Here is a 17516-nt window from a genome sequence, read left to right as displayed (position 1 = left end):
GGAACAACCAGACAACCACACACTGGTGGAACAACCAGACAACCACACACTGGTGGAACAACCAAACAACTACACACTGGTGGAACAACCAGACAACTACACACTGGTGGAACAACCAAACAACTACACACTGGTGGAACAACCAGACAACTACACATTGGTGGAACAACCAGACAACTACACACTGGTGGAACAACCAGACAACTACACACTGGTGGAACAACCAGACAACTACACACTGGTGGAACAACCAGACAACTACACACTGGTGGAACAACCAGACAACTACACACTGGTGGAACAACCAGACAACTACACACTGGTGGAACAACCAGACAACTACACACGGGTGGAACAACCAGACAACTACACACGGGTGGAACAACCAAACAACTACACACTGGTGGAACAACCAAACAACTACACACTGGTGGAACAACCAAACAACTACACACTGGTGGAACAACCAAACAACTACACACTGGTGGAACAACCAGACAACTACACACTGGTGGAACAACCAGACAACTACACACTGGTGGAACAACCAGACAACTACACACTGGTGGAACAACCAAACAACTACACACTGGTGGAACAACCAAACAACTACACACTGGTGGAACAACCAAACAACTACACACTGGTGGAACAACCAGACAACTACACACTGGTGGAACAACCAGACAACTACACACTGGTGGAACAACCAGACAACTACACACTGGTGGAACAACCAGACAACTACACACTGGTGGAACAACCAAACAACTACACACTGGTGGAACAACCAAACAACTACACACTGGTGGAACAACCAAACAACTACACACTGGTGGAACAACCAGACAACTACACACTGGTGGAACAACCAGACAACTACACACTGGTGGAACAACCAGACAACTACACACGGGTGGAACAACCAGACAACTACACACTGGTGGAACAACCACACTGACATATCTAACTGTATACACAGAGGTATGCATTTTTGAGTATATACTCTGTCAGGACAGTAATGGAGCGATTGATGGTGGAAGTGATTCTTTTTCTTGTCACACACACACACAGACACACAGACACACAGACATACACACACACAGACACAGACACACAGACACAGACACACAGACACAGACACGTCAAGAAACTAGAGAAAGTACAAAGGTTTGCAACAAGGTTAGTTCCAGAGCTAAGGGGAATGTCCTATGAAGAAAGATTAAGGGAAATCGGCCTGACGACACTGGAGGACAGGAGGGTCAGGGGAGACATGATAACGACATATAAAATACTGCGTGGAATAGACAAGGTGGACAAGGACAGGATGTTCCAGGGAGGGGACACAGAAACAAGAGGCCACAATTGGAAGTTGAAGACACAAATGAGTCAGAGAGATAGTAGGAAGTATTTCTTCAGTCATAGAGTTGTAAGGCAGTGGAATAGCCTAGAAAATGACGTAGTGGAGGCAGGAACCATACACAGTTTTAAGACGAGGTTTGATAAAGCTCATGGAGCGGGGAGAGAGAGGGTCTAGTAGCAACCGGTGAAGAGGCGGGGCCAGGAGCTAGGACTCGACCCCTGCAACCACAAATAGGTGAGTACAAATAGGTGAGTACAGGCACAGACACACACATACACAGATACAGACACAGACACACACAGACACACACAGACACAGACACACAGACACAGACACACAGACACAGACACACAGACACAGACACAGGCACAGACACACACATACACAGATACAGACACAGACACACACAGACACACAGACACAGACACACACACACACACACACACACACACACACACACACACACACACACACACACACACACACACACACACATACACACACACGCATACATATATATATATATATATATATATATATATATATATATATATATATATATATATATATATATATATATATATATATATATATATATATATATATATAAGTTGAAGACATACTTGTAGATTTACACTTGTTAATACACTGAGATACATCACTCAGTGTATATATGACCAAGTGATGGTGCCTGGGTTTACTTAATTATATGCTGAGCTGCTCAGTGGTAAGCAGCCACTGGTGTTCCACTGGTGGGGATTTTACCCACTGAAAAAATATAGCAGCAGAGCTCAGCCTGCTGCAGCATTGCTGGCGACTAGTGGTGGAGATCACACTGCTCTAGTGTTGGAGGTTACACTGCTCTAGTGGTGAAGGTTACACTGCTCTAGTGGTGGATATTACACTGCTCTAATGGTGAAGGTTATACTGCTCTAGTGGTGAAGGTTATATTGCTCTAGTGGTGAAGGTTACACTGCTCTAGTGGTGGATATTACACTGCTCTAGTGGTGAAGGTTACACTGCTCTAGTGGTGGATATTACACTGCTCTAGTGGTGAAGGTTACACTGCTCTAGTGGTGAAGGTTATATTGCTCTAGTGGTGAAGGTGACACTGCTCTAGTCGTACACTCTAGGCAACTTTCTCTAGAGTATAAAGATAGTGGGAAGTCAGGCACTGGCCACAATCATGTGAGTGGGAACCACCCACACAAGGTCACGACTCCACTCTGACCCTCATTCTCATATATATGACCTTCACGTATATTTTACCCAGGTATTAAAAGTGTATTAATATATATATATATATATATATATATATATATATATATATATATATATATATATATATATATATATATATATATATATATTTATTTATCCTTGGATCGACCCTGGATGCCTCCCATTCCTCAGGAGTTATAAGACCCGGAGGGTTTAGCACTTTACCCTAATTACGATAAATAACACTTTGAATTTTCTGCAATCTTGAAAACTAATGGACTCAAGACATCGACTCCAGGCTGAAGGACTGATTGCCTCAAACTCTTCTTTTTGCATCATTCTTCTTTGTACTGGACTGATGAAGCCACTGTGTGGCGGAACGTTTCCCAAATAAAGATCCCCAAATGTTGCACAAGAGTCTCATTCTTCAACTTGTCGATTTCATAAACCAATGAGCAAACATGTGTCCTCGTCATGGTGTACCAACTCCCATCATGCCACCACAGAAGTCGGCAAGTACCGAGCTACCTGTTGGAGAGATGATCCATACGTCTCGCATCATCAATGACTGACTCAATTTGTTTGTTGTGAGTCTAAGGCGATACTATTAATATCAACACCTTGACTCTGTTCTCAACACTGCAGCAACTAAGTCATGCTGGCCAGATTTGGATTTGGAAGGGAAGGCGAGAAGCACTGGTGAGGTGATAGAAGGGAAGAGGACCCAGCCATCATGGTGTATATGGAAGGTACAAGAGGGAAGGGAAGAGGACCCAGCCATCATGGTGTATATGGAAGGTACAAGAGGGAAGGGAAGAAGACCCAGTCATCATGGTATGTCTGAGTAGCGTTGCATCTTGTTACTTAGTAAAATTTGAGGCCTATCGTCTTATTCGTGGGTCAGTAATGCAGCAATACACGTAAACATTAACATCAAGAATAATTCAAAGCCCAAAAATAGCGATTCAGGTGAACTCTCAGTGTATATATACTGAGAATACCCATCAGTGTACACAGCCGACTCGGCCTTGTCTACCTCCGCTTGTTTAAACGGTGTGAAATGTTTAACACAAGCATTTGGAGGCTGTTTTATCTATTTTCGTATGAAGTGAAGGTGTTTTGAGTGCTTTCAGGCGTGCCTTTCTTCTAGTTTGGGAAGGCAGGTACACACGCATCACAAAGTGCTGTGCTCCTATGTTTAGTTGTCACGTTAAATGTTTTAACAGCTGGAGGGAATATTCACAAACTTCCTGCTTGGTTCCCTAGCTGCCTCAGTATTTTATTTTACTGATGTGCAGCACATAATTGTATTATGTATTGCTAGACTCATTCTTCTTCATGTTGTTCGATACTTCAGTGTCACTGATAATGGTATACATTACCAGTCCCTCAAATGAGGGACTGACCCCTCTCAAAACTACGTCTTCAAGGGTGATGGACTGATTAAATCGTCTTTACATCTCTACTTCTTCTGCTCCCTCCTCTGTACTCGACTGAAGAAGTCTACTGTGTAGGCGAAACGTTTCGGAATAAAGATACCTAACTGTTACACATGTGTCTTACTTATCAACTCCAGTGTCAACCACAAATTGTCTTCAACCTCATTCTTGAGTGACAGTAGCACGCGAGTGTGTGTGTGTGTGTGTGTGTACTCACCTAGTACTCACCTAGTTGAGGTTGCGGGGGTCGAGTCCGAGCTCCTGGCCCCGCCTCTTCACTGATCGCTACTAGGTCACTCTCCCTGAGCCGTGAGCTTTATCATACCTCTGCTTAAAGCTATGTATGGATCCTGCCTCCACTACATCGCTTCCCAAACTATTCCACTTACTGACTACTCTGTGGCTGAAGAAATACTTCCTAACATCCCTGTGATTTATCTGTGTCTTCAACTTCCAACTGTGTCCCCTTGCTGCTGTGTCCCATCTCTGGAACATCCTGTCTTTGTCCACCTTGTCAATTCCTCTCAGTATTTTGTATGTCGTTATCATGTCCCCCCTATCTCTCCTGTCCTCCAGTGTCGTCAGGTTGATTTCCCTTAACCTCTCCTCGTAGGACATACCTCTTAGCTCTGGGACTAGTCTTGTTGCAAACCTTTGCACTTTCTCTAGTTTCTTCACGTGCTTGGCTAGGTGTGGGTTCCAAACTGGTGCCGCATACTCCAATATGGGCCTAACGTGTGTGTGTGTGTGTGTGTGTGTGTTAGTGTGTGTGTGTGTGTGTGTGTGTGTGTGTGTGTGTGTGTGTGTGTGTGTGTGTGTGTGTGTGTGTGTGTGTGTGTGTGCATGTGAGATGTTTGATCGTGTGCTTGTAGCATGTGCCTGAGTGCTTGCCCAAGTACTCGCGCGTTCGTGTGTAAGCAAATGCAAATAAATTAGCAGTTTGTTGACCCCCCTCTGAAGATTTTAACTTCGGGGTCCTCCAGCTGGCGCAGCAGACTGAGTAAACTGAGCTGATGAACTAACTCACTACTGGGAAACCCACATGTATACTGTTGACTCCGGAGGTGTTTGGTGCAGTTACCCCCTTCACCACCACCACCAGTCCCCACCCCCGTCACCACCACCACCACCACCAGTAACCCACCTCCCCATCACCACCACCACCACCACCAGTAACCCACCTCTCCGTCACCACTACCAGAAGCATAGAACTGTGCCAGTGAGTATCTGAAGTACGTCTCTTCAGCTCTCGTAACTAATCTAGCGTATGATAGTAGCCTCTGAATCAAAAAAAGGGGAAAACACACTTGACTTTATCTTCACTAATAACGACGATTTGGTACGAAATATAACAGTTTCAAAGACAATACACTAGTATCACAATATAATCGAGATACAGACATGTATGCGCAGGGATTCTGACCAGTGAAAAAAGATCGGTTATCAGGATGTCTTTCTCAAATTCAGCTTCCATAACAGAAACATACAGTTGGATCATGTCAACCGTGTCCTAAATGAAACAAGCTGTGAAGATATCCTAAACAACACAGATCCAAACCTGTGCCTAGAAAAAAATGAACTCTGTTGCACTTGAGTCTGCTCAAGGCACATGGCTTTAAGAAAAAAAAGAAAAGATGTGAACTAGAAAGAGTGAAACGCTCGCTATACAGGCGAAGGCAAAGAATCACAGAGCTGCTCAAAGGAGCCAGTATATCTGAAATACGAAAGGAGGCACCGGCCATAGAAATAGTAAATATTGAACTTAAGCTTAGAGAAACATACAGGAGACGAGAAACACAGGAAGAACTTGAAAGCTAAAAAGAGAAAAAATATTTCCTTTCTCTCACCAAATCTAGGGCAAAAACAACATCCAGTAATGGACCCCTGTTTAGACAAGATGGGACTTACACAGATGACAGCAAAATGAGTGAGATACTGAAGTCCCAGTATGACTCAACGTTTAGTGAGCCGTTAATCAGACTAAGAGTCGACAGTCTAAATGAATTTCTTATGAGAGACTCAAAATCTGTTTAACTGAAAATTTTCTGATATAATCTTAAAACCACAGGATTTTGAAAAAAAAAAAAATGACTTGCCCATGCACTCTGTCCCAGGTCCAGACTCGTGGAACTCCGTGTTCATCAAGAACTGCAAGAAACTCCTTTCACGTGCATTAATTATTCTGTGGAGAGGGAGCATAGACACAGGAAGTCATCCCACAGTCACTAAACAACAGATATGTTCCAGCTCCACAAAGTTGGCAGTAAAGCAATTGCAAAGAATTACAGACCGATAGCACTAACATCCAACATCATAACAATGTTTGCAAGGGCTCTAAGAAACAAGATTCCCAACCACCTGGATATCCATAAGTTGCAAAACCCAGGGCAGCATGGGTTTAGAACAGGTCGTTCCTGCCTCTTACAACTACTGTACCACTATGACATTGTCTTTGATGAACTGGAAGACAAGCAAAATGCAGATGTAGTATACGCAGATTATGTGAAAGCCTTCGACAGGTGCGATCATGGTGCACTAGCACACAAAATGCGTGATAAGGGAATAACAGAAAAGTGGGTAAATAGATGTATAACTTCTTAACAAATAGAACACAAACAAAACACAGAGAGTAATAGTAAACAGTAAAGTCAAAGGCGGCTACTGTGAAAACCTTGTTCCAAAAGGTACAGTACTCGCTCCCATCCTGTTTCTCATCGTCACATCTGACATAAACAGAGATGTAAGCCATAGGACCGTGTCCTCTTTTGCTGATGATCCAGAATTTGCATGACAGTGTCATCCATTGAGGACACTGCAGATTTCCAAGCGGACATTAATCAAGTCTTTAAATGTGCCTCATTAAACAATATGAAGTTTAATGAAGACAAATTTCAATTACTCCGCTACGGAAAACTCGAGGAAATAAAAACTGGATCGGAGTATAAAACAAATTCCAACCACACAATAGAGCGAAAAACTAATGGGAAGAACCTGGGAGTGATCATGGCAGAGAATCTCACTTTCGAAGATTACAACAATGTTTCCATCATATTTGCTAGGAAAATGAAAGGATGGATAATGAGAACCTTCAAAACTAAGGATGCCAAACCAGTGATAATTCTCTTCAAATCACTTGTTCTCTATAGGCTGGAATATGGCTGTACACTGACGGCCCCTTTCAAGGCAGGCAAAAACTGCAGATATGGTGAATATACCGAGAGCTTTCATTGCACATATAAGTACAATAAAGCACCTAAATTACTGGGAACGGTTGAAGTCTTTTGATTTGTACTCCTTGGAACTCAGGCGAGAGAGATACATGATATACATTTGGAAAATCCTAGAGGGACTAGTCCCAAATCTGCACACGAAAATCACTTCCTATGAAAGCAAAAGACTGGGCAGAAGATGCAACATTCCCCCAATGAAAAGCAGCGAGAATGTTGCATCCTGTCTGGTTCTGTGAGAGCATCAGAACCCAGCTCACTCGTGTTTGTTGTGAGGGTTCACAACTGCTTGTGAAGTTGTAGCTAACGCTTCACAAGCAGTGATGATTTTAGTTATGATAAAAGTTAAAATACTTTGCAATGCACGTTGCAGATCGTGGTTAGTGAGACTTGCAACACTGATTAATTGTTAGAGCGTGGTTGGTTGGTTTGATTTGAAGCCTTTCTACTACGCTACGTTTTTAAAGCTGAACACACCATGATCACCACCAGTCAAGAAATCTTAATTCCCCAGAACAGGAATTATTCCCTAAAACAGGGATTATTCTTTAAAAGAGGGATTACTCCCTAAAATAGGTATTATTCCTTAAAATAGGTATTATTCCCTAAAACAGGGATTAGTCCCTAAAACAGGAATTATTCCCTGAAACAAGGATTATTCCCTGACTCAGGAATTATTCCTTAATACACTGATAATTCCATAAAACAGGAATTATTCCCTAAAATAGGTATTATTCCCTAAAACAGGGATTATTCCCTGAAACAGAGATTATTCCCTGAATCAGGGATTATTCCCTGAACAGGGATTATTCCATGAACAGGGATTATTCCCTGAAACAAGGATTATTCCTTAAACATTGATAATTCTCTAAAACACGGATTATTCCCTAAAATAGCGATAATTCTCTAAAACAGGGATTAATGTAAACTCTCACTGTATATACAATGAGAGATGGAAACTGGACGGTATATATGCTTCACAGAACTTTAACAGGTTTATATATTACTGTGACGGTGTAATACGATCTCCAAGGCAATTTCCGAGATATTATTACTCTACTAATACATGTAATGGTCATACAGATGGCCTCCAAGATGTTTGTAAAGCCCGGCCTGAGGAATTAGACACATGTGCAACATCTGGGTATCTTTATTTGTGTACGTTCCGCCATCCAGTGGCTTTATCAACACATATTCCAGGACATGACGGGAAGACTGCAGATAGTCACTAACATATTAAGTGAATTCCAGTATATCTGTTGGAGTGTGAGCAGGGTAATATTTAGTGAAGGGATTCAGGGAAACCGGTTTTTTTATATAACCGGACTTGAGTCCTGGAAATGGGAAGTACAATGCCTGCACTTTAAAGGAGGGGTTTGAGATATTGGCAGTTTGGAGAGATATATTGTGTATTTTTATACGTATATACTTCTAGAGTGTTGTATTCTGAGCACCTCTGCAAAAACAGTGATTATGTGCGAGTGAGGTTAAGATAAGATAAGATAAGATAAGATTTCGTTCGGATTTTTAACCCCGGAGGGTTAGCCACCCAGGATAACCCAAGAAAGTCAGTGCGTCATCGAGGACTGTCTAACTTATTTCCATTGGGGTCCTTAATCTTGTCCCCCAGGATGCGACCCACACCAGTCGACTAACACCCAGGTACCTATTTGCTGCTAGGTGAACAGGACAACAGGTGTAAGGAAACGTGTCGAAATTTTTCCACCCGCCGGGAATCGAACCCGGGCCCTCCGTGTGTGAAGCGGGAGCTTTAGCCACCAGACCACCGGGCCACCAGGTGAAAGTGTTGAATGATGATGAAAGTATTTTCTTTTTGGGGATTTTCTTTCTCTTTGGGTCACCCTGCCTCGGTGGGAGACGGCCGACTTGTTGAAAAAAAAAAAACATAACTTAGACGCTGATATGTCTTTGGTGTTGCTTAAGTGCTAGGAAATCAACGCTAAGGTTAGTAAACACTGGTTCTACTCCAGCAGGTGATAGTAAACACTGGTTCTCCCCAACAGGTGTTAGTAAACAATGGTTCAACTCCAGCAGGTGTTAGTAAACACTGGTTCTACTCCAGCAGGTGTTAGTAAACAATGGTTCTACTCCAGCAGGTGTTAGTAAACAATGGTTCTACTCCAGCAGGTGTTAGTAAACAATGGTTCTACTCCAGCAGGTGTTAGTAAACAATGGTTATACTCCAGCAGGTGTTAGTAAACAATGGTTCTACTCCAGCAGGTGTTAGTAAACAATGGTTCTACTCCAGCAGGTGTTAGTAAACAATGGTTCTACTCCAGCAGGTGTTAGTAAACAATGGTTCTACTCCAGCAGGTGTTAGTAAACAATGGTTATACTCCAGCAGGTGTTAGTAAACAATGGTTATACTCCAGCAGGTGTTAGTAAACAATGGTTATACTCCAGCAGGTGTTAGTAAACAATGGTTATACTCCAGCAGGTGTTAGTAAACAATGGTTATACTCCAGCAGGTGTTAGTAAACAATGGTTATACTCCAGCAGGTGTTAGTAAACAATGGTTATATTCCAGCAGGTGTTAGTAAACAATGGTTATACTCCAGCAGGTGTTAGTAAACAATGGTTATACTCCAGCAGGTGTTAGTAAACAATGGTTATACTCCAGCAGGTGTTATTAAACCATGGTTCAACTCCAGCAGGTGTTAGTAAACAATGGTTCTACTCCAGCAGGTGTTAGTAAACAATGGTTATACTCCAGCAGGTGTTAGTAAACAATGGTTATACTCCAGCAGGTGTTAGTAAACAATGGTTCTACTCCAGCAGGTGTTAGTAAACAATGGTTATACTCCAGCAGGTGTTAGTAAACAATGGTTATACTCCAGCAGGTGTTAGTTAACAATGGTTCTACTCCAGCAGGTGTTAGTTAACAATGGTTCTACTCCAGCAGGTGTTAGTTAACAATGGTTATACTCCAGCAGGTGTTAGTTAACAATGGTTCTACTCCAGCAGGTGTAGGTAAACAATGGTTCTACTCCAGCAGGTGTTAGTTAACAATGGTTCTACTCCAGCAGGTGTAGGTAAACAATGGTTCTACTCCAGCAGGTGTTAGTTAATAATGGTTCTACTCCAGCAGGTGTTAGTTAACAATGGTTGTACTCCAGCAGGTGTAGGTAAACAATGGTTCTACTCCAGCAGGTGTAGGTAAACAATGGTTCTACTCCAGCAGGTGTTTACCTGGAGTTTACCTGGAGAGAGTTTCGGGGGTCAACGCCCCCGCGGCCCGGTCTGTGACCAGGCCTCCTGGTGGATCAGCGCCTGATCAACCAGGCTGTTGCTGCTGGCTGCACGCAATGGTTCTACTCCAGCAGGTGTAGGTAAACAATGGTTCTACTCCAGCAGGTGTAGGTAAACAATGGTTCTACTCCAGCAGGTGTAGGTAAACAATGGTTCTACTCCAGCAGGTGTAGGTAAACAATGGTTCTACTCCAGCAGGTGTAGGTAAACAATGGTTCTACTCCAGCAGGTGTAGGTAAACAATGGTTCTACTCCAGCAGGTGTAGGTAAACAATGGTTCTACTCCAGCAGGTGTAGGTAAACAATGGTTCTACTCCAGCAGGTGTAGGTAAACAATGGTTCTACTCCAGCAGGTGTAGGTAAACAATGGTTCTACTCCAGCAGGTGTAGGTAAACAATGGTTCTACTCCAGCAGGTGTAGGTAAACAATGGTTCTACTCCAGCAGGTGTAGGTAAACAATGGTTCTACTCCAGCAGGTGTAGGTAAACAATGGTTCTACTCCAGCAGGTGTAGGTAAACAATGGTTCTACTCCAGCAGGTGTAGGTAAACAATGGTTCTACTCCAGCAGGTGTAGGTAAACAATGGTTCTACTCCAGCAGGTGTAGGTAAACAATGGTTCTACTCCAGCAGGTGTAGGTAAACAATGGTTCTACTCCAGCAGGTGTAGGTAAACAATGGTTCTACTCCAGCAGGTGTAGGTAAACAATGGTTCTACTCCAGCAGGTGTAGGTAAACAATGGTTCTACTCCAGCAGGTGTAGGTAAACAATGGTTCTACTCCAGCCGGTGTTGCTCTCAAAACTCTTCCTTCACCATTGTTTCTCAACTCTGCTCTTGTTGGTCTTGTGTTCACCTCAACACTTGTTTCCCCTCTCGTCCTCCCCCCCACACACACCACCTGCACCTCCCCCACACACACCACCTGCACCTCCCCCACACACACCACCTGCACCTCCCCCACACACACCACCTGCACCTCCCCCACACACACCACCTGCACCTCCCCCACACACACCACCTGCACCTCCCCCACACACACCACCTGCACCTCCCCCACACACACCACCTGCACCTCCCCCACACACACCACCTGCACCTCCCCCACACACACCACCTGCACCCCCCCACACACACCACCTGCACCTCCCCCACACACACCACCTGCACCTCACACACACACCACCTGCACCTCACACACACACCACCTGCACCTCACACACACACACACACCTGCACGTCCCCCACACACACCACCTGCACCTCCCCCACACACACAACCTGCACCTCCCCCACACACACCACCTGCACCTCCCCCACACACACCACCTGCACCCCCCACACACACCACCTGCACCTCCACCACACACACCACCTGCACCTCCCCCACACACACCACCTGCACCTCCCCCACACACACCACCTGCACCTCCCCCACACACACCGCCTGCACCTCCCCCACACACACCACCTGCACCTCCCCCACACACACCACCTGCACATCCCCCACATACACCACCTGCACCCCCCCCACACACACCACCTGCACCTCCCCCACACACACCACCTGCACCTCACACACACACCAACTGCACCTCACACACACACCACCTGCCCCGCACACACACACCCCCTGCACCTCCCCCACACACACCGCCTGCACCTCCCCCACACACACCACCTGCACCTCCGCCACACACACACCACCTGCACCTCCCACACACACACCACCTGCACCTCCCCCACACACACCACCTGCACCTCCCCCACACACACCACCTGCACCCCCCCCACACACACCGCCTGCACCTCCCCCACACACACCACCTGCACCTCCCCCACACACACCACCAGCACCTCCCCCACACACACCACCTGCACCTCCCCCACACACACCACCTGCACCTCCCGCACACACACCACCTGCACCTCCCCCACACACACCACCTGCACCTCCCCCACACACTGCTCCTGCACCTCCCCCACACACACCACCTGCACCTCCCCCACACACACCCCCTGCACCTCCCCCACCCACACCACCTGCACCTCACACACACACACACCACCTGCACCTCACACACCACCTGCACCTCACACACACCACGTGCACCTCACACACACCACCTGCACCTCCCCCACACACACCATCTGCACCTCCCCCACACACACCACCTGCACCTCCACCACACACACCACCTGCACCCCCCCCACACACACCACCTGCACCTCCCCCACACACACCGCCTGCACCTCCCCCACACACACCACCTGCACCTCCTCCACACACACACCACCTGCACCTCCCCCACACACACCACCTGCACCTCCCCCACACACACCACCTGCACCTCCCCCACACACACCACGTGCACCTCACACACACACACCACCTGCACCTCCCCCACACACACCACCTGAAACTCCCCCACACACACCACCTGCACCTCCCCCACACACACCACCTGCACCTCCCCCACACACACCACCTGCACCTCCCCACACACACCACCTGCACCTCCCCCACACACACCACCTGCACCTCCCCCACACACACCACCTGCACCTCCCCCACACACACCACCTGCACCTCCCCCACACACACCACCTGCACCTCCCCCACACACACCACCTGCACCTCCCCCACACACACCACCTGCACCTCCCCCACACACACCACCTGCACCTCCCCCACACACACCACCTGCACCTCCCCCACACACACCACCTGCACCTCCCCCACACACACCACCTGCACCTCCCCCACACACACCACCTGCACCTCCCCCACACACACCACCTGCCCCGCCCCCACACACACCACCGGCACCTCCCCCACACACACCACCTGCACCTCCCCCACACACACCACCTGCACCTCCCCCACACACACCACCTGCACCTCCCCCACACACACCACCTGCACCTCCCCCACACACACCACCTGCACCTCCCCCACACACACCACCTGCACCTCCCCCACACACACAACCTGCACCCCCCCACACACACCACCTGCACCTCCCCCACACACACCACCTGCACCTCCCCCACACACACCACCTGCACCTCCCCCACACACACCACCTGCACCTCCCCCACACACACCAACTGCACCTCCCCCACACACACCACCTGCACCTCCCCCACACCCACCACCTGCACCTCCCCCACACACACCACCTGCACCTCCCCCACACACACCACCTGCACCTCCCCCACACACACCACCTGCACACACACACCACCTGCACCTCCCCCACACACACCACCTGCACCTCCCCCACACACACCACCTGCACCTCAACCACACACACCACCTGCACCTCCCCCACACACACCACCTGCACCTCCCCCACACACACCACCTGCACCTCCCCCACACACACCACCTGCACCTCCCCCACACACACCACCTGCACCTCCCCCACACACACCACCTGCACCTCCCCCACACACACCACCTGCACCTCCCCCACACACACCACCTGCACCTCCCCCACACACACCACCTGCACCTCCCCCACACACACCACCTGCACCTCACACACCACCTGCACCTCACACACACCACCTGCACCTCACACACACACACCACCTGCACCTCACACACACACACCACCTGCACCTCACACACACACCACCTGCACCTCACACACCCACCACCTGCACCTCACACACACACCACCTGCACCTCACACACACACCACCTGCACCTCACACACACACCACCTGCACCTCTCTCACACACACCACCTGCACCTCACACACACACCACCTGCACGTCCCCCACACACACCACCTGCACCTCCCCCACACACACCACCTGCACGTCCCCCACACACACCACCTGCACCTCCCCCACACACACCACCTGCACCTCCCCCACACACACCACCTGCACCTCCCCCCCACACACCACCTGCACCTCCCCCACACACACCACCTGCACCTCCCCCACACACACCACCTGCACCTCCCCCACACACACCCCCTGCACCTCCCCCCCACACACCACCTGCACCTCCCCCACACACACCACCTGCACCTCCCCCACACACACCACCTGCACCTCCCCCACACACACCACCTGCACCTCCCCCACACACACCACGTGCACCTCACACACACACACCATCTGCACCTCACACACACACCACCTGCACCTCCCCCCCCACACACCACCTGCACCTCCCCCACACACACACCACCTGCACGTCCCCCACACACACCACCTGCACCTCCCCCACACACACCACCTGCACCTCCCCCACACACAACACCTGCACATCCCCCACACACACCACCTGCACCTCACACACACACCACCTGCACCTCACACACACACCACCTGCACCTCCCCCACACACACCACCTGCACCTCCCCCACACACACCACCTGCTCGTCCCCCACACACACCATCTGCACCTCCCCCACACACACCACCTGCACCTCCCCCACACACACCACCTGCACCTCCCCCACACACACCACCTGCACTTCCCCTACACACACCACCTGCACCTCCCCCACACACACCACCTGCACCTCCCCCACACACACCACCTGCACCTCCCCCACACACACCACCTGCACCTCCCCCACACACACCACCTGCACCTCCCCCACACACACCACCTTCACTTCCCCTACACACCACCTGCACCTCCCCCACACACACCACCTGCACCTCCCCCACACACACCACCTGCACCTCCCCCACACACACCACCTGCACTTCCCCTACACACACCACCTGCACCTCCCCCACACACACCACCTGCACCTCCCCCACACACACCACCTGCACCTCCCCCACACACACCACCTGCACCTCCCCCACACACACCACCTGCACCTCCCCCCCACACACCACCTGCACCTCCCCCACACACACCACCTGCACTTCCCCTACACACACCACCTGCACCTCCCCCACACACACCACCTGCACCTCCCCCACACACACCACCTGCACTTCCCCTACACACACCACCTGCACCTCCCCCACACACACCACCTGCACCTCCCCCACACACACCACCTGCACTTCCCCTACACACACCACCTGCACCTCCCCCACACACACCACCTGCACTTCCCCTACACACCACCTGCACCTCCCCCACACACACCACCTGCACCTCCCCCACACACACCACCTGCACCTCCCCCACACACACCACCTGCACCTCCCCCACACACACCACCTGCACCTCCCCCACACACACCACCTGCACGTCCCCCACACACACCACCTGCACTTCCCCTACACACACCACCTGCACCTCCCCCACACACACCACCTGCACCTCCCCCACACACACCACCTGCACCTCCCCCACACACCCCACCTGCCCCTCCCCCACACACACCACCTGCACCTCCCCCACACACACCACCTGCACTTCCCCAACACACACCACCTGCACCTCCCCCACACACACCACCTGCACCTCAACCACACACACCACCTGCACCTCCCCCACACACACCACCTGCACCTCCCCCACACACACCACCTGCACCTCCCCCACACACACCACCTGCACCTCCCCCACACACACCACCTGCACTTCCCCTACACACCACCACACATTCATTGTACTCCTTCCTTCACGTGGCCCGGTGGTCTGGTGGCTAAAGCTCCCGCTTCACACACGGAGGGCCCGGGTTCGATTCCCGGCAGGTGTAAACATTTCGACACGTTTCCTTACACCTGTTGCCCTGTTCACCTAGCAGCAAATAGGTACCTGGGTGTTAGTCGACTGGTGTGGGTCGCATCCTGGGGGACAAGATTAAGGACCCCAATGGAAATAAGTTAGACAGTCCTCGATGACGCACTGACTTTCTTGGGTTATCCTGGGTGGCTAACCCTCCGGGGTTAAAAATCCGAACGAAATCTTATCTTATCTTATCTTCTCCTGGTGGGCGAGAGAAGAGAAAAATCAGGAATCAGCGATGATCCCTTCGTGACCACCTGATTGCAGTAACACCAAGCTTTCTCGTGTAAAGTCGTTCCTGTCTGTGTTACATCGTGAGCTTTCTCGTGTAAAGTCGTTCCTGTCTGTGTTACATCGTGAGCTTTCTCGTGTAAAGTCGTTCCTGTCTGTGTTACATCGTGAGCTTTCTCGTGTAAAGTCGTTCCTGTCTGTGTTACATCGTGAGCTTTCTCGTGTAAAGTCGTTCCTGTCTGTGTTACATCGTGAGCTTTCTCGTGTAAAGTCGTTCCTGTCTGTGTTACATCGTGAGCTTTCTCGTGTAAAGTCGTTCCTGTCTGTGTTACATCGTGAGCTTTCTCGTGTAAAGTCGTTCCTGTCTGTGTTACATCGTGAACTTTCTCGTGTAAAGTCGTTCCTGTCTGTGTTACATCGTGAGCTTTCTCGTGTAAAGTCGTTCCTGTCTGTGTTACATCGTGAGCTTTCTCGTGTAAAGTCGTTCCTGTCTGTGTTACATCGTGAGCTTTCTCGTGTAAAGTCGTTCCTGTCTGTGTTACATCGTGAGCTTTCTCGTGTAAAGTCGTTCCTGTCTGTGTTACATCGTGAACTTTCTCGTGTAAAGTCGTTCCTGTCTGTGTTACATCGTGAGCTTTCTCGTGTAAAGTCGTTCCTGTCTGTGTTACATCGTGAGCTTTCTCGTGTAAAGTCGTTCCTGTCTGTGTTACATCGTGAACTTTCTCGTGTAAAGTCGTTCCTGTCTGTGTTACATCGTGAGCTTTCTCGTGTAAAGTTGTTCCTGTCTGTGTTACATCGTGAGCTTTCTCGTGTAAAGTCGTTCCTGTCTGTGTTACATCGTGATCTTTCTCGTGTAAAGTCGTTCCTGTCTGTGTTACACCGTGAACTTTCTCGTGTAAAGTCGTTCCTGTCTGTGTTACATCGTGAGCTTTCTCGTGTAAAGTCGTTCCTGTCTGTGTTACATCGTGAACTTTCTCGTGTAAAGTCGTTCCTGTCTGTGTTACATCGTGAGCTTTCTCGTGTAAAGTCGTTCCTGTCTGTGT

The sequence above is a fragment of the Cherax quadricarinatus genome, chromosome 9 (assembly GCF_038502225.1).
Source record: "Cherax quadricarinatus isolate ZL_2023a chromosome 9, ASM3850222v1, whole genome shotgun sequence".
NCBI lineage: Eukaryota > Metazoa > Arthropoda > Malacostraca > Decapoda > Parastacidae > Cherax > Cherax quadricarinatus.
Note: the sequence above shows the minus strand (reverse complement) of the source record.